Source organism: Anser cygnoides, chromosome 2, assembly GCF_040182565.1.
Source record: "Anser cygnoides isolate HZ-2024a breed goose chromosome 2, Taihu_goose_T2T_genome, whole genome shotgun sequence".
Lineage (NCBI taxonomy): Eukaryota > Metazoa > Chordata > Aves > Anseriformes > Anatidae > Anser > Anser cygnoides.
This window is the reverse complement of record NC_089874.1, coordinates 65,843,614-65,870,627: the sequence shown is the minus strand read 5'-3', so window position 1 is coordinate 65,870,627 and position 27,014 is coordinate 65,843,614. Positions and strand designations below refer to the sequence as shown.

The window sequence follows — 27,014 nt, the reverse complement described above, 5'->3', positions numbered from 1 at the left end:
GCCTGATCCAGGGCCAAGGGATGGTAAGACTGGACTCTATATCTTGTATGTGAGAAAAGTCTGCCTTCCACAACCCTTTTTTCTGAGTGAATTCATGTGTGCATGAGTGTTTTGGTTTGTTTCACAAACGCTTTCTTTCACCTAATGATTGAATGGAAATTAAACTAATAGGGAGAACTAAGAGCCCTGGGAGGATGTTCCACAGAATTTCTTGCTTTTCCTGTAATCGCAGAGGAGCTGAATTCAAACAATCTCCCTCTGTAGAAAGAGCTTCTCTGTAGGACTACATTCTGTTACAGACTTCAGCTTAACTAAGTCCCCAGTTTATGGGACCACATAAGGTCTAAAATAGGAAATGATGTTTTGATGGAATTTGCATTGCAGGAGCTGATCCATGAACTTCAATATGTTCTAAGAATATGTAGGCTTTATCAATGATTTACAGGTAAAATCATGGAGATAAGTTATTTTGTGATGTCAAGTGATTTCTGTGGGGTTGGCATGACATTTTTCACCTTGTTTATCCTTAACCTCATATCAAAAGATGTAAAATCCCAGGTTTTGTGCTCACCCCCCTTCCCTTGCTTTCCTTTGCTATCTAGAGAGGACAGTCGAGCTGCCTCGGCACTGTTTTCGGAGAGATGCCACGGAAAGAGGCTTCATGCAACCTTCCCCAGCTCGCTGAATTTTGGCATCACTGTACAAGGCCTGTGTGAGAGGTATTAACTCATGCCTAACCACAGTTTTACTGCTCAGCTTTGCTTCTTGGCCAAAGATTAGATGCTGGTGGCCAGGAGGTGTGGAGAGCAGGGCACAAATCCCCTGCCCTCCCCGACAGCCTGTTGTCATGCCAGAGCACAAGGAACTCAAAAGGGAGTCTCTCCATTGCATTTTTGCTCACCTGAATCCTGAGACTCTCACATGAGGATGCAAGAGAAAGCTTTTCCAGGTGTGGAGCACTTTTGGCACCAGCTTTGACACCACACATTGCAGGTTAAGCTCTGAATTTCACACTGTCTTCCCGTTCCTACAGCTATCGAGGGTGCTCCTCTCTGAGACTCCCAGCAAAAAGCTGACATTGCTTAGGCTGGGTCCAGACTCATCTGTGCTTATTTGAAACAGAGGAGTTTTTTTTCTCTGACGCATAGAACTGCTCTGTTTCTGCTTGGGTTTCCCTGGTTATTCGTGGCAGCTCCGCATCCATACCAGGAGGCATGACCAGAGCTGGATCACAGCCCATTAGATGTGGGGCCACCCGTGATGCATGCAGCTCATGCTGCAACCCCATAGGACCTGTAGACATAAGATCTGCTGGGTGGGGGGTGGGAATAGAGAGAAAGATGTGTCCAAGGAAAACCAGGGGCAGGAAAGCACTGGATTAAAAATATGCTGTGTGATAAGATTGTTACAGGACTAATCCTTACACAGGCAAAGGTCACTCATGGGGATCTGTCCCATTACTATTTTGCCCGTACCTTGTAATAGCATCATCAGAGAGAGCATTATCCCTGGGCAGGGGAGTTAACGTGGTTGGCTTCCATGCCTGGTTGTTTCCACTCCTCTTTGTGCCAACATTGATTTCGTTACCTGATGTGGGGGATCAGGAGAACAGTGGGGTCAGGACCCATTGTTCATTGCCCTCACCCTACCAGGACCACTGCTTCCCCCACAAGAGACAGTAACTGAATATGCAATGGCTTTTCCCCTCAGCCGTTGCATGAAAGGAGCTGGAAAAGGCCAGACAAATCCCAGGCATATGTTCTGCCTGTTCTGACAGTAGCTTCCAGTGTCCAGCAGGAAAATCTGCCTTGTTTTGCTGAAGGCAAGTCTAGACCAAACCAGCAGATGATGATGATGATGATGATGATTATTATTATTATTATTATTTTATTATTATTACTATTATTTTAATTCTGAAATGCATGTCTTCTCTCCAGCATTGCAGCAGACTGTGACAAGGTGAACTACGGTGTTAGCCCTTCCCAACTCAGCTTGTATCTAGGTTTTGCAGCAGTCTCGCCTGCACCCATTTGAAGCTGTCAGACCCTCCCTTCAGGTCTCCAACTGCCATCCAAGAGCTGGGGTTTGGTTTCAGCATGCACATACCAGCCAGACTCCTCCAGCCTTCCCACCTCAGAGTCTGAGCGGCCACACAACCATGAGAGAAGATTTACCTGGTCTTCACAAACCCTTGTAGAAAACTGCTGTTCAGCACCCCTGTGCACCTGATGTGAAATCAGAGGGAAGCTGTTCCCAGGCACAACCTTCATCCTTGGCCATCACCATTCCTTTCAAGGAAAAATGTGAATGCCAACAAGGATGTTAAGAAAAAAAAAAAGTACAAACTACTGTTTTTTAAATTTTCTTAACGTGTTTTCTTTAAAAAATGCAGAGCTTCATCCCTACTGCTGTTAGTATGAAGAAGAGAAACTGATGAAAGCCACAGTAGATTTGCTTCATTGGATAACATAATACATCATTCAAAAGGTAAGTTGCAAACAGTGGTCCTAATCTAATAACATTAACCATAACCTCTGCTCCTCCCCCCAAATCCCAGCCACTTTGAAAAAAATCTGTCTTCTTGTCCAGTGATAAGTGATTTTTTTATTGATGTGATATATCCAATAGTGAAATGGATTTTCTTTTTTACAAGGTATGACACTTTTTGCTACGCAGTATTTCCATTACAAGAGGTTTTGATTGATTCAAGAAGAGTCCTAGATAATAGCAGACTGATCAAGAATAAATCAGCCTGAATGTTGATGTAGAGTTCCCACTGTTTCTAAGTGGGTTAATACCATTCCTACTAAGAATGTGTAATGTTTGGAAAGGTTGCTTCTAGTAAAGCAACTACAACCTTATATCATTTGCTTTCCCTCAGCTTGGCAAATACTCATATTTTTCACTTTCCCTTCAGGTAGAAATTGTCTATATGACCTGAAAAACTTTGGTCTTTTGTAATGACTAAAGTTGAAAGCAAACAAGAGTGGCCTATGCCAAATATTGATCTGATCCTCAAAAAGGCTGGCCAGCTGCAAGCTACTTTAAATGGAAGCTGTATGTGGTTCAAGCTGCCTTTTGATCAGACTGCATCACTTCCTGTCTTATTTCTGTGTTGAAAAACAGAGATCTGTCTTCCCCAGGGAAAGTTGAACTGTGTCGCCCTGCTCCGTTTTCCCCTCACTCCCTTAATTCTTCCTTATTTACCTGCTCCCACACCAGTTGCTGGATAATGAATACATTGCTTAGTCTACATTTTTTTTTTTGTGCAAGCAGAGAAAAACATGCATTTCTGGAGACAGAGCTTCTCTGACTCACACGATACAGGGTGCTTCACCCACAGATATCACCACTGTGCTGAACTGCAGCATGCCCCTTTTTTGGTGCAATGCCTGCTCCGGTGGAGCATGGGCATGGTGGGGAAGGTCTGCCAGAGCAGTCAGAGACATGGTCACAAAGACACTTATTGGAGGGGCTTGGTCATTTATAAATAGATGATGGATGTATTTTTCTGTTTCATGCTGTTGCTGGAAAGCCATGCATCTCTTTGTGAACTTTGTGAAGAAGAGTGGGCACTCTTCTCTCTGTGTTTCTGCCCAGAATGAGCGGCTATTGCTCCTCCATCACAAGTGCACTTGCTATAATATTTTTAACTTGCCTGTTGTAGAGTCAAGTCCCATGCAGACCTGTTACGCCTCTTCATGTCCAGGCATTTTAAAATATGGGATGGAAGTGGGACTTCTCCAGGCCTCTCATGCCTCATGGACACCCTATGAGGAACATGGTTTATTCCCCATTGTGCCAAAGGAGACAGACCCACCCTGAACTGGTACTGAATCGATGGACTCTGCTTCAGGCGTGCTCATCACCTCTGTGTTTTGGTGGAACAATCCTTGGTGCAAGCAGCTCATTGATGATTGAACTGGAATTGGTGCGTGCAGCACAGAGCCAAGCTCGACTCTGCCTCCAGCTCTTCACTGTCAGCCAACCTTGCCGTGACCACAGGCTGGGACCAGTACCAGTCCAGAATTGCTTGTCTTAATTGCAGCTATTTTAGTGTAGACTACAGCTTCCGTGGGAGTAAATTGTCAGGATTTGGGAAATGCCAAACAGAATCAACTGAAAAAGTAAAAATCTTTTTGTTGGCATCCCTACACCACGATTTTGATGTTTGAGAAGCCTTTTCCTCTCACTTACACCCAAAGACAGTCGATGCATTAAAAGCACAGCTTTGCTCCAAAACAGTCATTTCTGGATTTGCATAGTACTTTATTATTTTTAAGAGAAACTGGCTTACTTCCAAATTAATACACCACAGGTTGAATGAGCTAAATTTAAATACCAAAGTAGTTTGAATGGATATTTAACATTAACAGCAATCTCATTTATTTTAGTTAGCATTTTCACCTATTTTTTCAAAGTTAAGCTAGATCTACTGCGTAAGAATGAGTGTTTCATTAATTCTTATAAGAGTTATAAGAAGCATATGTTTTAAAGCTCTACTTTGTAACATAGCAAAGTATATTTTAGACATATTTATTTACATAATAGCCACATTAAAAGAAATTTTCATATGGAAAAATGTAGCAATACCAAGCAACGGTTCCCACAATGTTTAAAAAAAATATATTAATGATATGGAGTGAAAAGAAACAGGAAAAATCTTAAAAATGAAATGAGAGGATGTGATTTTTTTGAAGTGTTCAAAGTGAGCACATTTCCACTCCTATCACAAAGCCAGTGAAAGCAAAGCAGTTTACAGCAAACTAAGAGAAATCATGAAAAAAAAAGTCCTTTGAAAGAATTGAAATATCTCACTTGGAAATGAGATTTTCATCTTGAAAAGGTGAGAAATGTTGGTTTTGGCATTGCTGTTCTGATCGGTTTTGGATCAACTAACATTTTGTTAAGTGCAGTATGCAATATATATAAAATATGTAAAATAAATTATCTTACTATAATATATCAATAACTGAAAAACGTATTAATTTAAATGTTTTGACAATGTCAACACAAGAGTTGACACAAAATGGCCAAACTTCTTCCGATGAACGATTTTGTGAAATATTTACATTTTGACAAAAAAACCACACTTTTCTATGGAAAAATCAACAACAAAATAAAACACAACAACCCCCCCAAAAAACAACTCACCAACCTCTCCAGCATTTTATCAGCTCAGTTACCCTAAGTATCATTGAAAAGTGTTGCAGCTAATAAACATACTACATCAGCACATCATTCTACTAGAATTAAAGAGCAGCTACTGTAACCTCCACTTGTCTAGGAAAATTTAGAAGAAATCAACAAAACAATTTGTTTTTACAAGCTCTATGAGCTTAGAAACTGTAAGTCTGGCCTTACCAAGAATTTGAATTATCATCTAAAATAATTTATACAAGATGCACTGAAGAGAGCTTATGTATATAAAAGGTGTTATTTTTTGCTCTGCTTTGACTGACATACTGTTGCTTCTGTAAGCATGCCTATTAAATAATTGAGGCTATTTTCATAATCTAAGATTTTCATTGAGGATGTGGCTTTTTTGCATCAGGTACATTTTTTTGAGGTGAGTACAAGTGATTCATTTTTTCTGTGAATGCTGGGAGAACTTCACTAAGATCAACAGGAATTTTGCTTTCAAAAAACCTACAAGATTGGACTGCTTATGTCCAAGACCTGATGGACCTATTACAGAGCCTGAACCCATTAGGCTTGAAAACCACTAAGTGTGAGCCAAAACCCAAATAGATTGGCAACTATATCAGGAAAGCAACAAAATCCTCACTGCCCTGTTATTCCAGGGGTTTATTTCCTCGTGAAGTAACAATGCTTTTGACATGTCCCTGCAGAAAGTTTTGTAACATCCTGCTCCATGAAGGCATGCATTCCTGGAAGAGCGGAGGTCCTGAGAATGTCAAAAGCTCTTGAAAACAGGTCCAGCTTCCACTTTGCCAGACACTATGGCAAAGACTACTCTGGGAGCTAATTTTGGATAATGAGCAATCAGCAGGGGCAGAACATCCTGTAAGTATCTACAGCTGAACCCTCTTAAACAAGATTGGGATCACCCAAAGCTTTTCTCATGGGTGTTAATATAGTGATTAAAGTTCACAAGAGGCTCGTGGTTTTATTTTTGTCTTGTCACATGCAATGGCAACTAGGCAGGAAAGTTGTCTTAATGCATTGATGTTGAGGGTCATATGTGCAGAATGCAAGATATGTTTATGTTGCAATAACTGCTATATAAATTTAGTCATGGCTGTTGTATAAATTCAGTTGGGCAAAGATATGGCAGCATACCAAGAAATATTATTTGGATAAACTTACTTTCATTGGAACATCTGTTTTAGCTTGCCAGAATGCCTTGAAGTACTAGTTGTATCTAAAACAGATATTTTCATGGATATTTGTAACCTGCGAATGTGTACTCTATCACTGTGAGAGATGCCTCTTCTGAGTCAGCAATGGCTACTGATAGCATTGTATACTGGCAGATTCTGTCATCTTTAGTTTTGTATGCTTTTCCCCACAAAAGCCAATCTGAGACTTCCTACACATATTTTTTTTATGCAACTTTTTGCGGGTAAGATGGGAGCGGCAGGAATCACCAACGTTTGGAAGGTTATCTACTCAATAAAATATGTAGGGGTGTTTCTTCTGCTTTCTGTTTCTATTCTTTCTCACCTTTGTATTTAAAAGACTGTCTTGAACAGATAGGATCCTAAGTGAATCTTATCAAGGTCAGAGCTTGCTGTTCTGGCATAGATTTGAATACGAGACTTTGTAGATATCTGATTCCCAAACATCTTTGGAAGCCATGTTTACCACCACTAGTTTGCCTGTAATTGTGGTCAAATTTCTGCTTCCTTTGTTTCATTTCCATTTTTAGGAGAGGCATCCAATTTAGTTTAATCTAATCAAAAGCTAATTTAATTTATTCTAATCTAAATTTAAAAGGGTTGTGTGAACAATTTTTTTGTTTTGGAATTTGTGTTTTTGGCTACTGAGCCAAACGCTGAGAACAACTTAAGTTTTATCGTGATGGATTTAAATATTTCCATTTTTCTCTCTTAAAACTGTTACTTGCTTTAGAAGAAATTAGTGTTTTTTTTTTTTTTCCAGTCCGAAGAAAATGAAATCTCACGTTAATGGTAGTTTTAATCTCAAGACCTGCTACGATGGTCACCATAAGCAGAAGTCATTCAGGCATGTAGAGAATTGCCCCAGCTACAGGGCTATGGCATAATTGGGGAAAGTTTTCTCTGATTCTGCCTCTTGGTTATGTTCCACTATTTTTAAAGCTTCTAGTTTTTTTCCAGAACTGGCACTCACCTACACATAGAGTAGTTTAGGAGAGGCTTTCATTTGTTGCCTGTCTCATTCATATAACCATATACCATAGAACTACAGTATACAGGACGGAAAGCAACTGCAGAAACTACCAAAAGATAACCTCTGCCTACATCAGCCTATAATTTGGTGATTTGAACTTAAATCACTCAAATGTGCTCAAGTAACAGGATAGATACAAAAGAGTGTTTTCTTTAAAACCACTTAGTAAACTTATGGGAATAAATTCTTTGCACACATTGCTGGCTACACACAGCTTTGAGATTACAAGCTGTGATTCAGTTGCTCAGCAATAGACATCTACATGCTCACATATATCCCCAGTGCACCATACCTGGGTCTCCTATATATTTATATCATATCTACTAGCCTTGTCCTGATGTCCCATGTGCCCTGGGACGTGTTAGTTGGATGCCTATGCAAGGGAAATTGATCTCAGCCACTTCTGTCCATTTAGTCTTGAAAACTATCTCCATGTTTGAATGCTGATGAGCATTAGGGCTTGACAGCCTTGTTCTCTTTCTCATTGTTTTATCACGAGCAATACAACAACCAAATATTTGTCTAAACTATTTTTACTACTATTTGTATGTGTGCAGAATATAAATAAAGGGTTGAGACTACATAATTTGAGGCAGAACTGCAAGAAAACGCAAACTAGAAAGAATTTGTTATGCAGTTTGTCCCAAACTAGTTTACAGTTGTAAATACATAGATTTTATATACTAACTGCTGAAATTCTTTGTGTAAATATAGGGTGATGTGACAGAGAAGAAAAGCAAAAAAGAAACTCAGTTTCATAAATAGTTTCAGCAGATGTAGATGTTCTTGAAGAACTGCTGAGACAGTTCTCATGCTCAAATCTGGGCTGGATCATAGGGATATATGTGATCATGTTCACCTGGGTGTTTGATAGGCTTGAACATGCTATTATAATCAGAGAGAAGAGGAAGCAAGGGGGAGAACACTATTTGTTTATCACAAAAGCAGAGGCAAACATTTATGACATTTCAGCTCAAATGCTGAACTTTTGTCTGCCTAGACGATTTGGTAGTAAAACTTCAGGACAGGGTCCAAGTCTCTCCTATTTTGTACCTGCAGTGCCAATCCTTCTCTTAGCTCACAGGTGATCTAAGCTGTAAAGGTTACACACACAATTGGGGCGTTGCAGGGTGAGATTTTAAATTTTTAAATCTGTGAAAGCTGGTGAATGCAACAGCAGGTGGCTATTGATGTCAGGGTGGCAGTAATTATTTGTTGGAGTGGTAGTCCTGTACAGGGATAGCTATCCGTAGCTATCTGGACACACAAGGAACTGCCTTCAGTCTCTCTTTGGTCCATGGATGCACCCCACTCTGTCACCACTTGTTTTATCTATTTTTTTTTTTTTTTAAATCCAAACTGAGCATAACCACTCTATTTAAAAGATGCTTTCAATGTTGTTCAACATTTCCTTGCACCTCAACTCAGTTGCCTTTGTCTTCTTGCTGCTCTATGTCAAAGACCAAACATAGAATTATAGAATATCCTGAGTTGGAAGGGACCCATAAGGATCATCAAGTCCAACTCCTGAAACAACAATGATAAAAGGACAGGTTTGGTCCATTTCAAAGTTGGATTAACTTCTGATTAACTTCTGGTGTAAATGAGCAGGATCTTGCATGTTATGTTCAGTGTGAGCAAGGTGACTGCATCTGGTGCCTCTCATCATTATTCTCAGTGCTGCATCATACTCAGTGAGGTAAGATGCCACCTGTCACACAGGAGGTGGCACTCTCCTGATCTAATCCACATGCAATGGAGAGAGGTTATGTGTTAGTATGTGCTGGGCACCAACTGGCTGGAAGGCAACTCCATAGAGAAGGACCATGGTTCCTGGTAGACAACAAGCTGGTGATGAAGCAGCAAAGCACCCTCATTGCAAAGAAGGCCAATAGCATTCAGGGCTCCATTAGGAGGAGTGTTGCGAGCAGGTCAAGGGAGGTGATCCTTCCCCTCTGCTCAGCACTAGTGAGGCCACACCTGGAGTGCTTGGTCCAGTTCTGAGCTCCCCAGTACAAGAGGGACACGGGCATACTGGAGAGAGTCCAGCAAAGGACCACAGAGATGATGAAGGGACTGGAGCATCTCTCCTATAAGGAAAGGCTGTGAGTGCTGAGAACTGGCACACGTTGCCCAGTGATGTTGTGGGGTCTCCATCCTTGGAGATCTTCAAAATCTAAATGACCACAGTCCTGGGCAATCTGTCTTAGGCAACCCTGCTTGATTTGTGGTAGCAGATTCGGTGATGTCAAAAGGTCCCTTCCGACCTCAGTGTTTCTTTGATTCTGTGATACGGTCATGCTTTGTACTCTGTAGCTCTAAATGGAATACTTGCATAGGATTGCCTTGATAACATAAAACTCCAACAAATATATTTCTTTCTTCTCTGTGGATTTATTTATTGTTTTAAAAATATTGCTGATATTATTTGTTAGAAACTTGACACTTGAAACTGAAGCAAATAGGTTTGATGACTATGCATCTAAAGGCTAAGCAGTGGGTTGTATGATGTCTTGCCATGAAAATCCTGCTCTTATGGACAGGATAATCTTTCAACACCATCCCTGTGGTCTTCATATTCTACCCTGACCACCTTTAACTGCACAGACTTTTTTGCATGCACTGAAAAGACAAATGTTGCTGGTGGCTGTTTCTTCATCGCTAGCTTGAATGTGCATGTCCTGTTGAGCGGAGATCTTCTCACAGGCCCACTGGCTCACACAAGGTTAACTCTAGACCTTAAATTACAAAGTGAGTATTAGGACCTGACAGGGTTTGATTACCACAGATGCTGGGAGTATTTGTCTTATATTAAATGTCCAGAAATGTCCAGAACAGTTCTTGAAAAGAAGGTCTAGTACATGTTCTAATTTTGAAAGTGGTTTTACAACGTAAAAAGCTTTTCTGTGAAATATCCATTTGGTGTTTTCCTATGAACACACTTTTGAACTGTAACTCTTAACCACGAAGAAAGTTCATGTGTTTTTGAGTCCTTGTATGATAGCTACACACAGCAAAAGTTGTTAATGGTCTAGAATGGCACATAGTAAAGGCATGGAAAGTGAACCCAGAGGGAAGTCAACCATTAACTTCAGAAGAAGAAAAGCTTTTGAAGTTGGAAATTTGCTAGCTATGGAAGCTTTATCAATGCCTTACTGTTTACAGTTTGCTCTCCAAATGTGATGCTGGGTTAAGGGCAGAACAGCTGGAAAGAGAGTAACTTTATTGTCAGCTTCATGGGCCTCTGATTACAAACACATGACTGCATGGCACACTCAAGTGGCAGTCAGACCTGCAAGTAGGCTATGCTGAAGGTACGTCACCAGTCATGCAGTTTTGCAGGATGACAACACTTGCAAGTAACTAGAACTACAGCAATGTTTAAAGAGCCAATCTTTGTAGTTTATTTTACACAGAAAAGAAACAGCATGTCACATTCTTCCGTCATATCATTATGAATAAAATGTTTTAATATTGCAGAATGAAATATATGATACATATAGGTTTGTGTGTATACACACACAATATATGTATATACATACAAATATATATAAATATACATGTGTACACATGCACACATCTGCATACATTTATATGGTGCCAGTGCATACAGAAGGCTACAGCCAAACTGTCTAAATAGTGTACTGGACTTAGCCCAAATTGTCCTGCCTGTGTGAAGAAATCCTTCAGAATATATTAAATAACTAATGAAATAAAAGAAGCTAATAAATTGAAAGCCAAGGAAATGCGGCAAGATTCATACACTTTTTAGACTACATCCCTTTTTGAGAAACTGCAGCATAAATGACTGTTATCTATCTGACATTTTTCGTAAATATAAACCCCATATAATTCAGACTATTGTTTTCATGTTTACCCTTAAAAAAACAAACAAATTGTAATAAGCAAATAATAATTTGCTGTGTGACACAGTAACAAATACTGTGTTACTGCTCTGTGTTGTGTCAAGGAGTGTGGTGAAGCATAGCCTGATGTCCAGCTTCCACTCTGCCCCACAAACAAAAGCCATGCAGAAGTTAGTGGGTACAATAGCTGCGCTGCAACGTTTCTGCAACCGATCTGCTGGACAAAAAGATATGTATTTTTCTGTAATTTCACACATCTTAAATAATACCAGCCATTACAGATTTACATACTCTCCATTAACTATAAATTTCAGATTTTGAAGGCAGAAGAGTTTCTGCTTGATATTTATTCTGAATCTTTTGTCATTCAGTTACTCTGCTTAAAACTAATATTATTATCGCTTTTTCACTCTTATGTTACAAATTCATTTTTATAACTTCAGCTATATATTGGCATTCAATTTTTCTGAAACCAAATGGGAATGATCTATGCCCTCAGTTGTCTCCAAAAATGCAGCCACAGCTAATAAAGATATTGTAATGAATTGGTGCTTAATTCAACAGCAATTTTAGCTACAGCACTAAATTCATTTTTGGGTAGTGTTTAATCAAAGAGCAAATGGCAGTAGCAGAGTTGCCTCTTTAGGTTATAAATAAACATAGCAAAATTATTGACAAGCCAATGGGATAACAAGAAAACCTATCAAGGATCTGTGGAATCAGATATGGAAGAATCCTACTTTTATCTCCCACTGCCCCTTGCTGATCATCACTGCTCTCCATTTCTCTACCTTTCCTGCATATTCAGCAAGTGCCAGGACAATATTAGCCAAGGATTTTTCCACTAACATCTATTCTAGCTGACAGGGATGGCGACAGCCTGTTATCTTGGTTGCCACAACCCCTGAGGAGCCTCAGACAGGGATCCTGTAGCACTCAGGGTGATACAAAATATAGAGACTGTCTCTTGGTCTGCCTCAAAGCAACCGCAGCCTAAATACATGTCACAGATCCCACCCTGCAGACAGCTGCAGCAAATGAATCACACCAGCACTTGCATACTCAACACCCACCGTTGGCACAGGTAGTGCTCCAGGCAGTGGGATGCAATGCTAATGCAATGGGTTGTGTGCCCAAATGGACACTGATTTCTCAGTCCTGAAGAAGCACTAGCGATACTTCACCACTGGCATTACCTTTCAGCTAGGATTTGAGTTAAACTATCAAGTAAACTAGCAGCCTGGTTTGGGTGTCAGGGACACCTGAGAAGAATCAAGTTGAAATTACTCATACAATTAATTATATAAAGCTCAACGTAAAAGTGCAGGTAATCCTAGATGCACATTTTCAACTGATATCTCTATTTCCTTATTGGTATCTGTTAATATTTCAATGACAATAAGTTGCCCGTACCCCCTGGCTCTACTGTCAATTGCATTATTTTATTTTATTTTATTTTATTTTATTTTATTTTATTTTATTTTATTTTTTGAGTTCTGGTGATGCTTTCTGAGTTGCTTTCTTTTTATTTTTCTTCTTATTTTTTGGTTTATATTGCCACATCCTTTAAAAATGTATACAACAGACAAAACACCCTCCCCATGGAAGCTATTTATTTTGCCTCCATATGCACATCCCCACACTTACTCACGCATCTATTTAATGTAAATAGAGTAGGTAGGGAGATAGCTGTAAGGGAGAATGTTGTGTTTTAAAATCATTGGAGACAGCAAAGTTATGCTCCCTCTCTTTAATAATAACAAACCACTGCTTATAACTCTTATCAAGCAGTCTGTGCAACGTCTGCATCCTTTCACTAATTTCAACAAACTGTCCTCGGGAGTGGGAAGATTAGCTGTAGGGTTGTTTATTCTCAATGGAATTATGTCCACGTTCTCCTCAAGTGAGAGAGATAGGAAAATAAAATCTTGTTTGTATCTCATCTTTCCTGTGTTCCTGCAGTGGGAGAGAATAACGCCAAGTGAGTTAAAATGCAAGCAGATGTGGGGCTCTTCCATTTTAGAGGGCTTTGCAGCCTGCTCATGTACCCGAGTGGGCATGGCTGAGGTTGAGCGGGTGTTCTTCAGAACAACCCACACTGCATCAAAAGCTGAAACACTTCCCTCTTGCTAAAATAAGATAAATTTAATTGATTAGTAAAATAATTGTTGCTCACATGCATATTGCCTACAGCAGCTCAAGCCTGAGCTCTGGTTTCATTTCTCACTCTTGTAACCAGGCAAGAGAAATATGTTGGTAATGAAAAGATGGAGTCTGTGGTGCAAACTGCTTCACTCCAAATCCAGAGAAATTGTAGGATGAAGAATGTTACAGTGACTGAGAAACCAGTTCACTAAAGAGCATACAATACCCGATAGTGCACTATGTTAGTAGGCATTAATTACACGATTGGCATTAACAGAAGAGAACCTCTGTTATTCTTTTCTTTTCTTTTTTCCTTTTTTTTCCTTTTTTTTTCTTTTTGTCTCAAAAATTTACTATTTCCTCTTCTTCATAAATGCAGATTTAGATCTCAGAGTTTGAATGTTCATTGTGGTTTACTTCAGCTGGGGAGGAAGTAAAAGATATTGTGCGCAAGCATTACAAGTGAATAGCCAACATTGTTATTATTAGTATTAGTTTTTTTTTTTTTTTGATGTCTAAGAAGCCAGAAAGAAAAGTTGTTTGAGGTTAGCTTTGACCTAAATAACAAGGAGCTAATTTTCTTTGCAGGTTCTCTTTCACTTTCTCTGTTTCTCCCTCTACATACTTAAGTTTATGTGTGTCTGTATATGCATATAAATGTACATATCTTTGGGTTATATTGTGTGATTTGTTTAGGCAATTCTTTTATAACTTAAAAAGTGTGCTTGATTTTGAAACAAAATGGTTATTTGGATCAAACACCAACATTTTTGTTTTTAAATTCTTTTGAAAAATTAGAAAAGAAAACTGTTCAGATATTTGAATCTATTTTTTTCTTTCTTTTCTAAATTGCATAGGATTTTAGAGACAAATTCATTCAGTATACATTGCATGTTTCAGTAATTACACTTGTATGAAAACTTTGCTGAGCCCCAACGTGGGTCTGTAGCAATAATTAGGAATTCACAGTTATCTCTCTCTCTCTCTTTTTTTTTTTTTTTTCTTGTTTTTTCTTGGTGTGTGTAGGGGGAACAGATCCATGGAGTAGGTAGTAAGGGATAACTTTGAACTCAGCTTCCAAATCCCAGGGGAGGTTATACTCTATAGTGTAAACTCTACATCAAGAGAGACTATGTTGGGAGGTGATAAATTAAAAAGAACTAACAAGAAAATAAGAGCTTGGCTTTATTAATGCCAAGCTTATTTGCATATGTTTTTCTCTGTGTGCAACCTTGTCTTCCAGTTTTGCATTCAGTGGGGCACGCCATAAACCCCACTTCCAAACTTGCAGCCCTGCAAACCAAGCGACGCCAGATTTCTTCCTGCAGAAAGCTGTGCTATTATTTTTCTCCAGCATTGCTGAGGGAGTTCGCCTCTGCCGTGTTTATCTGGGGTGGAAGAGGAAGCCTGCAGGCAGCATGATGCATGGGCGGCAAGGGCCGGCATGATGTCATGGCGAGGGGGAACAGAGCCCGGCTGTGTCGCACACGCTGGGCAGGGAGCAGCCACCTTATCAATTAGGTAACGTCTGGGGGAGATTGGGGGGGAATTTCGTGACAGTGCCCTGAGCCGTGTCGCTGATGGAACCTTGCAGTTTCTCGGTGAGCGCCGAGATCACACTGACATGACCGAGTTGGGGGAAATGACGGGGAAGGGGTGAGGGGGGAGTGATAACTTCCCTCCAAAAAAAAACCTCCATGAGGGCTTTGCACTCATCGGGCTTCCCATCGATATGTGGCGGCAATGCTGCTCTGTGTGCTGTGTGACAGGGGTGGAGGGATGAAACGCTGTTTGCGTTTGCCCAGCTACCCCAGGGCTGGCAGGAGAGCAGCAAAGGGCCACGAGTCCTGCTGAGGAGACGTGGGGAAGCTTGTTGGAGCCCTTCACAGGAAATTTTTCCCTCTGCTCATCGTTCTAAAGACCTAAAAGCAAAGGTCTGTGTGAGCAACAGCATGGAAAGTGCCGACCTCTCCTTTATTAAGGGAAGGCTGGGGATTTGAAAGCAAATGTATTTGTAAGGAACAGCACAGCACTCTGGTCTCTCTCCTGCAAGAAGCTCAAAGCCACCACAAATGAGGGGCCTTGTCCTCCCAATACCCTGTCAGGAAGGTGTGCAAGCGGCACCTGACTTCCTGTACAAAATGGCATGTCCCAGTGCCGCCTCACATCCACAGAGAGTGCTCTGTAGCTGTTTAAGGCCAGGACTGCTTCAAAATGGCGGCTGTTGTCGTGGCCTAACCTAAGGGCACACAGCACAGGAGCTGAGCTCACCCCCTGGGGAGCTCTGCTAGGCCTTGTGATTTATCCTCCCTCCCTGAGCTCCCTGCCATACTCATGGAGCCCTGGCAGTGTTCAACGATGCTTTGCAAACACGTAGGGAGGAATGTGCCCCGACCTGAGAGGCTAGGAAGCAGTTACAGCCAGGGGTTTTGCTTCTGCCAGTGTGAGGAGACCATGGCCTTCCTCCCTGCAACCACTGTCCCCGTGCCAGGGGGGCTCCACGGGGGCTGCTCCCGCTCCTGCTCCCACCAAAACGCAGCATAAATCAGGATTAGTGCCGTGGCATCTGGGGAGCTGCGCCAGCAGCGCGTCAACACGAGAGGGAAATCAGGCCCCGCTGAGCAGGCTCCCCGAGTGACATGTTTATTCCTGCCGAACTCCCATCCTTTATCCCGGTGCAGAGCAGCCCAGTAAGCCCCTCTAAGTCCCTGGTATGTTAAACTGATATGGGTCTCTGCTCTCACTGTGCCGGGAGGGAAGGCAACGACAAGAAACCAGTGCTGCATCCTTCGGCCTTGCTGGTCTGGGCCCTGCTGTAGGACTGACCCTTTATTTGGGCCAGGGTAGAGCCTGCAACCTGCTGATGGGGCAGGAAGGAGCAATAGGGAAATGCTGAACAGAGCAAAAGCAGGCCCCCTGACCTCCCTCCTCTCTCCCTTGCCTGGCAGCAATTGATTTAGGAGCTTTTCTTAAGTAAAAATTTCATCATGAAAGAGCTTTCTCCCCAGAGCTGCTGAGAAATTGTGGTCCCCCCCCCCCCCCATTAATGTATATATATATATATATATGTTCATATATAGGAGTATACAGTTTTCCTGACCTGAGTTGCAGGTACTTGAACTAATGGGTTTATTTGCCCTCCTTGACTGGAAAGCTATATGCAGTAGTAGGGCTTAAGGTGGCACAAAAGAAGATTGAAGCATCATTGCTAAATGTTTGAAAATTCCTCATGATGGATTACGAGGGATAATAACCTTGACCTTTCCTCTAAGGCTGGGAAGAGCGCTTAGGAGATGGCAAGTAGGTTTCCTAATGTGTTTAACATTAGAATTTCAATAAAAATCAAGCACATCCACAGTCTAAGGGATACTCTTAAGATCTGTGGTATTGGGGAGATAGATTTTGGGTTGTTTCTGAGTCCTTATGAAGGATGCTTATCCTTCTAGAGGTTGGACACAGGACGTAAGTGCTGTGTCCTGAGACTTGCTGTTACGTGCCAATGCCTGAGCAGGCCCTTCTGAAGCACCCAGGTGTGTTGCCAGGGTATCAGGGATCTCTGCATCCTCTCCTGTGGAGTCCTTCATAGGGTGAAGGCCTCAATATTCTGTGTTCCACCATGATATTTAAAGTATATATTTTAAAAATCCCTTAGAAAGAAGAAGTGAATTGTATTTGATTAGAACATATCACACCCATAATTGTATTCAGGTCCACAGAAAGTGAAAATGTCCAAACTTTCTTCAGTGAAAGAAAGTTCTTTCTTTCTTCCCTCTTCTTACGGAGGTCTTGTCACATATAGAAAACTACCTGCTGGGACTTGAGCGGAGGCACACAGTATTCAAAATTGTAATAACAAGTGACAGGGACCCCACACTGGACTAGACCCAGTAACACTTACTGAAAAAAAAACAGGAATTTTCATTAGAAAAACCCCCATTTAGAATGTGTGAAAAAATGAGCATTTTTCTCACAGGAAAATTAAGAAAATTTAGACTATGGAAAATTCTGTTTTCTCTTACTTTCTTATTGTTTTCCAACACTCACCTATCAGAGTAAAGAAGTACAAAAATATTTTTCCCTATTTCATTTTATTATATTGTTCTTTTCCAGCTTGAAAAAAAAAAGTTTCAAGCTATTAATTCTTATTCCCTTAGAGAAAATGCTTTAATCGTTTAAAGAAGCTGTTTAAACAAGAGATGTTAGTGTCTATGTTAAAACCTTACGTTAGCAATTTATGCAATTACCTGCTTTCCTAGACAAAAGAAGGAAACAGAGCAAAAACATGAAGAAGGGGGAGCTTATTATCAATATTGTGGAATGTTCGTCTTCCAAAATACCAAGTAATTTCAGAGCTTTTAGAAACCTGTTTAACTGAACAAAGATTTTGTTTCCTGAAAGAATCCACTGTCACTTCAGCAAGACATGCAGTGAAAGCATGCCATTGAAAATGGTTTACTTCCAAGGTCTTAGCACAAAATGTAGAAATAAAATGCACTGCTTTGTAAGTAATTGCTAGTTTAAGACAAAACAATGGCACCAAGTTTATCCAAATCATTCTGCCTTTGCAGATGATCTTGTAAGTGTTTTCTCTTTGGACTCGATGATCCTTGTGAGGCCCTTCCAACTCAGGATATTCTATGATTCTATATTCTATGATTCTGCTTTTTAAGAGAGTTTTAAGGAAGATGTGATTTAAATCCACAGGTAACATGTACAAGTACCTTCTAACCAGCAGCTCTACCAGAGAATGAACTATTAATAGCTCTTTAAAGATATTTGGATATTGATACAAAAATGTAGCTGGGCCTAAAATGGAGCATCCCTGAATAACAAGCAGAGATTTCCTGGGGGTTGGAGCCCTTCTTTCCTTCAGCCAGCACAGAAATAGAGGCAGCAATAGTGCAGCGGCTGCAGCCACCCCCCTGCATAGCTCTTTGCCTGCTGGGATGAACACTTGCAGGATTCGAGTGCACTTAGTCACTACTTACTTAGTGAACATTTATTTAAAATCAGCAGGTTTTGTAAACTTTCCTGGCAGTAAATTCATTATTTGAGCTAATTGAGAAGATTAAACATAAAAGGATTGTGATACAGAAATTCACTAATGAAGGCTCGTGTTTGGGGAAGAGTCTGATCTTCTTTCACGGTAAAGTATCAACTCCGCAGGTTATCGTCTCCTACCAAACAAACCAAAAGGGTCTCACCCAGCCAGATGTTGACTGAGACCCTGGGGACCATCAGCACCACAAACAGGCATGTTAGAGGGCAGAAATAGTATATGGAAATGGCAATTCATTAAGTATCTCAGAAGAGATGGATGATGGTCTGAGAGACTACCTAAAAACCATCCAGGAGAAGATATGTATGACCCTGGCGTGGCTGCATGGGCAGAGAAAGGGACTGACCTGAGGAGAAAACTGTATTTTATTTTCTTTTTCCTCAAAGAATTGCCGTCTGTCCTATCAAATTCACAATCAGTATTGATAATTGGATTCAAATACTAGTTTCAAAACTTGAAATGCATGCAAATGTGGACTAATTTTAAAGCTGTAGAAAGAAAAAAATTATGAAGCAGAGAAATGGGGGATTTATACATTTTTCCAGCTGACGGAACAAGAGTCTGTCTGGTTCCCAATAAAATTGGTTCTGTTTGATTCTTCCCTATCTAAAAAACCCTGTCAGTAAACCAGAATCAGTAAGATTTTCCCTCTGTCTGCCCTCCTGGGGCCTGACTTTCCTAATGAATGTGTTCCACTTGCAGAGTTGAAAGTTGCAACTGCAAACTCTCATGTTCATGCTTTCCTCAAAGACCACAGGAGCTGCATTGACTTCAGGAACGCTGCTCATAATAATAAAGCTGAGCCATAGAAGGGTTTCCAGAATCTGGATCACAATTAGCTGTGCTCTTGATTTAAGAACAGTTATTATGGACATCTCAGAATAAATATTTCTTAATCTTATTGCACAACATTCAATATGTAAACAGCTTGCACACACATAAAGAAAGATATATAGGAGCAGCTGATAAACAACCCCTTCCTGCTCACAGTGAGGCAAGAGCTTGCACAAACCCAAAGACCTTCCCAGCACCACTTTCTTGATATAATTGCTCCCTGTCCCAACACAGTGCTGCTCATTAGGGAGCAGACTGAGATTCAGCTCTGGCTTGAACTATGAGCCAGACGTTACTGAAACATAATGCCAAATCCCTGTCCCACCTGATGAAGGACAAAAAGTATCTGCTCCAGACCTGTGATTGCATCAATGCACATCACCTGTAAGAAAACTCGCACCCAAGGAGGAGGGGAGAGCCTTTTTCCCCAGAGCTGACCAGGAACAAAGCAAGGCTGTAAGAAGCTTGCGGTGACCAGTATTTATTTTGGCCTTTATTCAGGAAGTCTTTTGGGGGTGCTATATGCTGAGGTGAGGGGTGTTGCCTACTGTGCACAGGGTTGTGGTGTGGTGGGGTCACTTGCTGCTCTCAGGTATTAACATGGTGAAGGATGGCCATGTGCTGGATTTGCCTCTTGCACAGACTACTTAAGGGTTGTTGCATGCATGCTTGGTGTGTATCTTTGTATTGTGCTGTTACCATAGCTGGACACAAATGGCAATAACAAGCTATTGTTTTCTTTGGTGCTTGTACTAAAGTCAGGGCTAATGGCTACACATAAGGTGTAGAGAAATGCTGACTGAACCATGAAATGTTACTTGCCTGATGCTTTCAGGGTTGGGGATGTGCCTTGAATATATCTGTTTAATCAATGTACTATTGAATACTTGGGTTATGCTGGTCCTTTGTCAGCCTTACATCATTTGGAACTAGATTTTTTTCCTTTAAATTCTATTTTAGGCAATGTGGGCCTGTAGCTGTGACTGGCCACTTGTAACTTGTGTACAGCTTATTAATGGTCAGGAGAACAGCTATAAGCTTATTTATTTTTCAGGATTTTTTTTTTTAACCTTTAGAAAGCTAAATTTGGGAAAGAAGCTAAGAAAAATTTCCCTCATTTTCTTCCTCTTCCCAAAATTTCCAGAAGCCCATTGCCTTCCTGGCCATATCTGCTCCATGCCTTGAAATGCTTTTGCCTATTGAATTGTGTGTGTGTGTGTGTGTGCACATGCCTGCTGCAAATTTTTGTGTGTGCATATTTATATCTTGGTGGCTGTGTTGCCAAGGAGCTCTGAAAGAAAGCAGAGCTGAGATAACTTCTAATCCACCTTTCTGTGATAATGTGGCGCAAGTGAAAAAAGCCAGGGGTCTTTCTCCACTCTAGCTATGCTCTAGGCTTGGTAGACTGGGGCCTTTAATAGGCACTTGGGACTTGATCTCTCTCTGTCTCAGGCTAGCGTGTGGCAGGGGAGAAAACAAATACCTGGGATATTGGAAACTGTAGGCTTGAGGAAGACTTAGAAATTGAGTGAATGATTCTGGTTGGATGCGTGTAGATAGCCACTGGGTCAAGTCATCCGTGTTTGCCATCGGTGCTCTGTATAGTTTTCCTCTTGCATCCTTGTGGAAAAGGAGTCATGGAATCAGGGTGTGGGAGCCTGGTCTGAGCTGCTGCTGCTTTCCTAGTTAAGAATATAGATAGACATAAAATGATTGTACCATCCAGCAGCAGTTCCAGAAGCGTGAAAGACCCTCCCGTTAGTTTCTGTCCCCTGGAGGGTCTCTGGACTGTTTACAGAGAGTAGAAATCCAAAACAGCCAACAGTCCTGCCTTTCAGTACAGATTTTTTTGCTTTTATTCAAAGTAGAGCCTGGGCTTTCCCCAGCTGGGAGGGTGCCTGGGCTGCTGGACTGTCTTGTAGCTCTGTGGCAACCCTTTCTGCCTCCCAGCAACTTCCTTCTGGAGTCAAGGTAGCCACATTCAGACAGCAAAGTCTGACGCTTTTGCCATACCTTTCCCAAATAATTTTGGTTTTGGAATAGATGTTTTCTGACAAGTGTTCTTCATCACGCAGTTCCTGACCTGGCTCCTTCTGCATACTTTACTTGTACAGAATATATTTGCTGGTAGTGGGGACTTGCAGAGCTATTTTGCTGATGTTGCCCCTGTGTGGCAAATAGAAAGAGACAGTTTGACAGAGAATCTTTGGAGGATAATTAATTTTTCAGTTTGACAAGGGTTTCAATTAACTGTGTTACTCTTCTTCTTCTGGATATTATGAATAATGGGCCAAATGTTTCCATGGTGTAACTGCATTAACGTCTTCAAGCAAGATGTAAACATATTCAATATCTTTTGAAGTTTTGTCATACATAGACTTCCCAGGATGTTCAATGATTTTTTTTCTTTTTTATCTGCATTCCATATCCAGTGGAGATGGCTTGGCTTATTAGTATTATAGCTGCATTAGACTCCAGAGGTAGACTCCATCCATCTGCAATATTGATGAGCAGCTTGGCATCGAACTTGTGGTGTTACTGAAGGGCTTATATTCTGTAATTTTACTTCTGTGAATATTTTCGAATGGATGGATGCCAATACAGAGGCAAATAACCTATTATTGGTCAGTTTGTTCTCAGAAAAGCTGCAAAGCAATGGACAAGCACAGGTGGTATTTTCATTGCAAGGGCTTTTGAGAGGCTTAGACCAAAAGATCTCACCAATACATGAAAGGGATTCCTTATTTTGCTGTTATATAGTATTACACTATATGGAAACAAAGGCTATCTCTTTCTGGAAAACAGGACTGCTTCAGATTGAGAGAGGATGGGGTTATTTGTCACAAACATGGTTGACTTTTTAATTCTGCACCTTTCTAACATTAAATTTTTAACATTAAAGCTTGGCTTTGCAGTCTTTTCTTTCTTCCAACATGTCATACCTGTTATTTCCAACTGATATAGCATTTAAACCATGTTGAGAATGGTAAAATATGATGATGTACAATTGTACTGGTTTCCCCACCTGTTCCCTGCAGCAGCAGTAGGAGCTGTGAGCCTGTGCAGTGGTTCTTGCACTAGCTGTGCTCATGGTGTAACTTATAAGAGGTCAGAGCTCTGTTATTGCCCTTACATTGCTAAGGGCAGGAAGATGTTCACAGGCATCCTCTGGCAGGGGGGAGGAAAGGCAATGTTTTGCGGGTACTGACTGGAGCAGGGCAGTGTGGCCTCTCTTTATCCCCTCCTGTTCCAACGTTGTTTCTCTTAGCTGCTGCCCTTCCTGCCTCTGTGTCCACATCTGTTCCTATATTCCTCGTGTCTCCTATGTACTTTCCTCATTCATCTGAGCTTCATCTTCCCCTCTCCTTCCGCCCCTCTGCCTGTTCACCCCTCTGCACCTTTGTCAGGCTGCTCTCATTCTTCTCTGCCAGAACATTAACAAGGGAAGCGGAGGGCGCAGCAGAAGCGGCTTCCCTGCTGTCAGCTCTCCTGTCTGGCTCCACGGAGGCCCCAGATAGACAGGAGAAAAGACTGCAGGAAGAATGATTGCAAGAAACATTTTGCTTGGCCCTTTAGCCCTGGGATGTTCTGTGGAGACAGCATAATCTGGTTGAATGCAAGAACTGAGGGAGGTTAGAGCAAGGGACAATCAGGGATCTTTGCAGACAAACTAATAAGTTCCAGCTGAGCATTTGTGAACACTAATTTATTTTTGCAGAGGCTTCAAACTTGGCCAGAAGCAGCCAGCACAGCCCTGACGATGACAACAAGCTACTTCCTAAATGCTAAGCCCCTGCTCCCAGGAACAGGAGATGTCAGAGCTCCGCACAAGGCGGAGAGGTACCCCGTTACCATCTCTCCCTGAAACAAAATACTAAGTTAAGGGAAATCTTACCTGAGGTGGGTGCCCAGAAACATTTCAGGGTGGCAAAAGTGAATCAAAACTGCCAGCAAAATCAGCCCCCCCACTGGAAAGGTATCTAATGCATACCTGTTATTTCTTATGGAAAAATAGGAGAATTACTACCCCCTTTGTTTTAATTCTGTTTGTATGGTTTTAGCAGCAGTCCCTTCTCCATCATACACACTTCTTGAGTTTTTTACTTGTTTCATTTTGCAGCATATTTTTAAGACACCTGAATGAATATCCCCCATTTTCAGGCCTTCACACACGAAGTCAGTAATACAACTGCTTTTCTGCCCCTTCACAAGGCTGCAGTGTTGCTTGCCTGCAGGATGTTGGGCTTCCTTTCTCCTGTGGCTGGCATGTAACTCTTGGTACATGACCACCCTCTGCTTGGTCATTTTAGAGCCCTGCTCCCAGGTAAAGCAGCTGTGTCAGTGGTGTCCAGTCCTACCCTGATGCTCCCCCAGGCTCTTGTGTCCCATGGTGAAGTCTGCTATCCAAACTGTCTGTTTGTGATGCTTATTGCTCTGTCAGTTGCATTCACAGGAAGTGGTAGTAACTCTGTGGTGGATATTATGGGGTAAAGGGAAAAGCTTGTATTATGTTCCATATGATCTAGGTCTTTTGCTAACTAGGGGGCCTCAGAGGGGCCAGCAGGCTTATCTGTGTGGATAGGAGCTTCAGAAGTCTGTCCCTAAAACATGTGGCCGCCTCAGGGGTTCCCATGGATAGCTAAAGTCATCACTGTCACGTGAATCATTTGTCATGGTTGTGAATTCACATGGGCTTCACTCAGATATCCAAGTAGATAAAGCTGTGACACTGGAGGGTCAGATCTAGAACCAGGGTTCTCCCCCAGCATCTTTCTCCAAATCTGTTCGCTTTGCTTATGGTTTATGGAATTGTAGACCACAAAAACTTTCTGAATGGAAACACTAAATGTATGGTTCTTGATTGTTATGTTATGAAGCCTGAAAGTTGCGAATTACTGGATTCATGTCCAAGTCTGCTCTGTGCCTGTTGGGGTGGATGGAGTTCAAAGGTTGACTTGATTGTCTCCAAGATCTGTCTTAAGCAAGTAGAAATAAACAAGTGTAGAGTTAACAGGGAAATCCATAACAATGTTGAATGTGGCGTACTGGTTATTGCTAGAGGAAGCATAGAGCCTGTAGAATGCCGTATTACTATGAAAAGTAAGATGTTCAATTATTAAAAATAAAAACACTGGGGGAGAGCAGTATTAGATTTTTCTCTGCTTCACAATACAGTTATGGTACATAAAACACTCCTGGAGCATAAAAGCTTTAATGTGCGGAGACTTTGCCTTTTGCTGAGTGACGCTCAAGTTCACTAGCAAGGCAAAACTCTCAGATGTGTGGGAATGAAAAATTAGTGTGTGGCTATATAATAAGTTTTGTCGCAATTGAGTGAGAGTATCATGAAGTAGCAAACTGAGAAAATGTTCTATATTTTAGACTAGAATAGGACAGCAGTGTAATATTTATTAGAAAGGTTGGACTCTGGATCTATATGGGGGAAAAAAAAAAGAAAAAGGCTCTCATTGGAGTTTGACATCTGCCTGGTAGCTGGATCCTTTCCTGCTTTAACAGCCCACACAGAGTGACACTCTGCAAACACAACATTGTCACCTGAACAATTCACTCAACAGCTCGCTGTGCTGTCAATCAGAGCAGACTCATTTCTTTTCTAAAAAAAATTTTTATACCCCCTTATTTTTTCTTTTGTCTCCAAGCCTTTGTTGATGTTGACAGCTCATCCTTTGGCCATCATTCATCCTGGCTACTGCAAACTTTGGAGAAAATAAAAACCCTGCTCCCCTAATCAGATTAGAGGGCCTGCAAATTGAATTCAGCCCCTCTCAGTGTCCCCTCAGCTGGCTGTCATTAGGAGTAAAGGCTGGCCCTTGGCAGAGGTCCAAACACCAGCTAACTGAATTTGAGATGCTGGAGTCTTGACAGGCCAGTGAAGGTAATTGAAGAGCCGTGGGGATCTTGTAAAATTGCAGCCATTGGGGATTATACTGGGGGGATCTTTGGGACTCATCTGTAGAAGGGACTGGGCACTGAAAAGCTACTCTGTGCTCTTGCTTCCCTTCACCATGAAGACTGGCGCAGATGAATAGAGGAAAAATGGTGAAATACAAAAATAAAGTTTTCAGCAATCTGACTACTTCTCTGCCTCTATCTTGACTGAATGCCCAAATCCAGCTATCATCAATTGGTTCTAGTTCAGAAGTGTCCAGAGGCCTCAGGCATTATATAAACATGCTGAATTAGTAAGTGTTGTTTGAATATTGTTAGTTAAAATATAAAGAACTGAAAAACAAGCCTACAAACTTGTGTTTGGACTTATTTTCTGGAGTATCTTATCCGCGAGTCCTTGCAACTCTTCCCTCCTTATAACTTAAGGTTTCTGTTCAAGTCTTGCTACAACTTTATCTCAGTGAAATTCTGTATTGTTTTGGTTGATGTCTCCTACCATCACAATTTATTTACTAAATACACTAAGGCAGAGGGAAACTCTCTTTAGTAAGGCTTCCAGCACTTGTAAATACTTACATTGGTTTAAAAAAAATATTTTGGGTTTTATCCACGTGCAAAGAGGTTCTTATGGGGGGAAATGTTCATGTTGTGATCTGGCAGTACTTGTGGATTTGGGGTGCCCCAAATTGCCCCTCCAGAAGATAGATAATACATCTCTTGAAGATACGACCAAAAAATAAGCACATTGAAATTGAGCTTGCACTGAGGAAATAATGCACAGGAATGCAATCTGTGCAAGAGACAGATCTTCACAAAGGAGTCTGTGACACCCGATTCAAGCTTTAGGAAAGACAGGCTGATTTTGCAAGATCAAAGCTGGACCTAACTGGGCTCCTGAGCCTTTTTCATCTAGGTGCAGCATGCAGAGCATGGCAGGGAGGAATCCCATTGTAAAAACCTCTGTCACAGCTCTTTTTAAAAAGACCTAAATTCCTGCTGAAATGTATTGGTGGGCTTGCCCTTGGCAAAGTGAATACCATGAAGTGGGGAAGCAGATGCCCTCCCCACTTGCCCAGCTTCCCCTGCCACAAAGGAGCAGGCTGATCTGATTGCAAGTACCTTTGATCTAATTGGTGTCACTTCAGTTATTTATATAATAATCTCATCTTTTGTTAAGTCATAATGTTCATAGCTTTTAAAAGTCCTCCCTTCTCTCTCTACCTCTTCCCCCATGGAAAATCTGTTTTACAAAAGAGAACTGCTTCTAGGACACTGGGGTTGACACACTCTTAGAACACTTCATCTGTTTCTCAGCCCAAACCCATCTCTATGCCAGCTACAAGATTTCATCTGAGCTGCTGGTACATATTTGTTCTCTCACCATTTAGCATTGTTATCAGCTGCTTCAGCCCCCCATTTATCATTCAAAGTACAGTTTAGGAAACCAGAATAACACAACATACATAATAGGCAGTCTTCAGCTTCTGTAGACTTGCATAGCCCTAGGGAAGGCATAGGAACTATGGTGACTTCCTATATTTTTTTTCCTAAGATCTAGTTCTGTTCATGCAGCAACAGTATTATAAGTAGGACCATAAGTGTAACCTTTTCCTGAAGTTGTTGATCAAGGTCTGATTCCCAGTTGCCCATTACTTTTTTAGATTATATCCCCCTCCAGTACTAAATGTTTCCTGTGGACTCAATATGATAATGGGGATCTAAAACTTTTAGCTCTTCTGACCATCTGTGTAGAAGACTGCATGATGTCACCCAATATCCCCGATGTGCCTTTTCTCAGTTCTTCC

At 41.3% G+C, this 27,014-nt stretch overlaps 1 long non-coding RNA gene across 1 annotated transcript; it reads left to right on the top strand.

Moving 5' to 3' along the window:
- The first annotated feature begins 500 nt into the window (after nucleotides 1-500).
- LOC125184196 (uncharacterized) lies at nucleotides 501-7,017 on the top strand. Its single transcript, XR_007167820.2, has 3 exons — nucleotides 501-719; nucleotides 1,938-2,487; nucleotides 3,668-7,017. It is a non-coding gene; the product is annotated as an uncharacterized lncRNA (long non-coding RNA).
- Nucleotides 7,018-27,014: the final 19,997 nt, after the last annotated feature.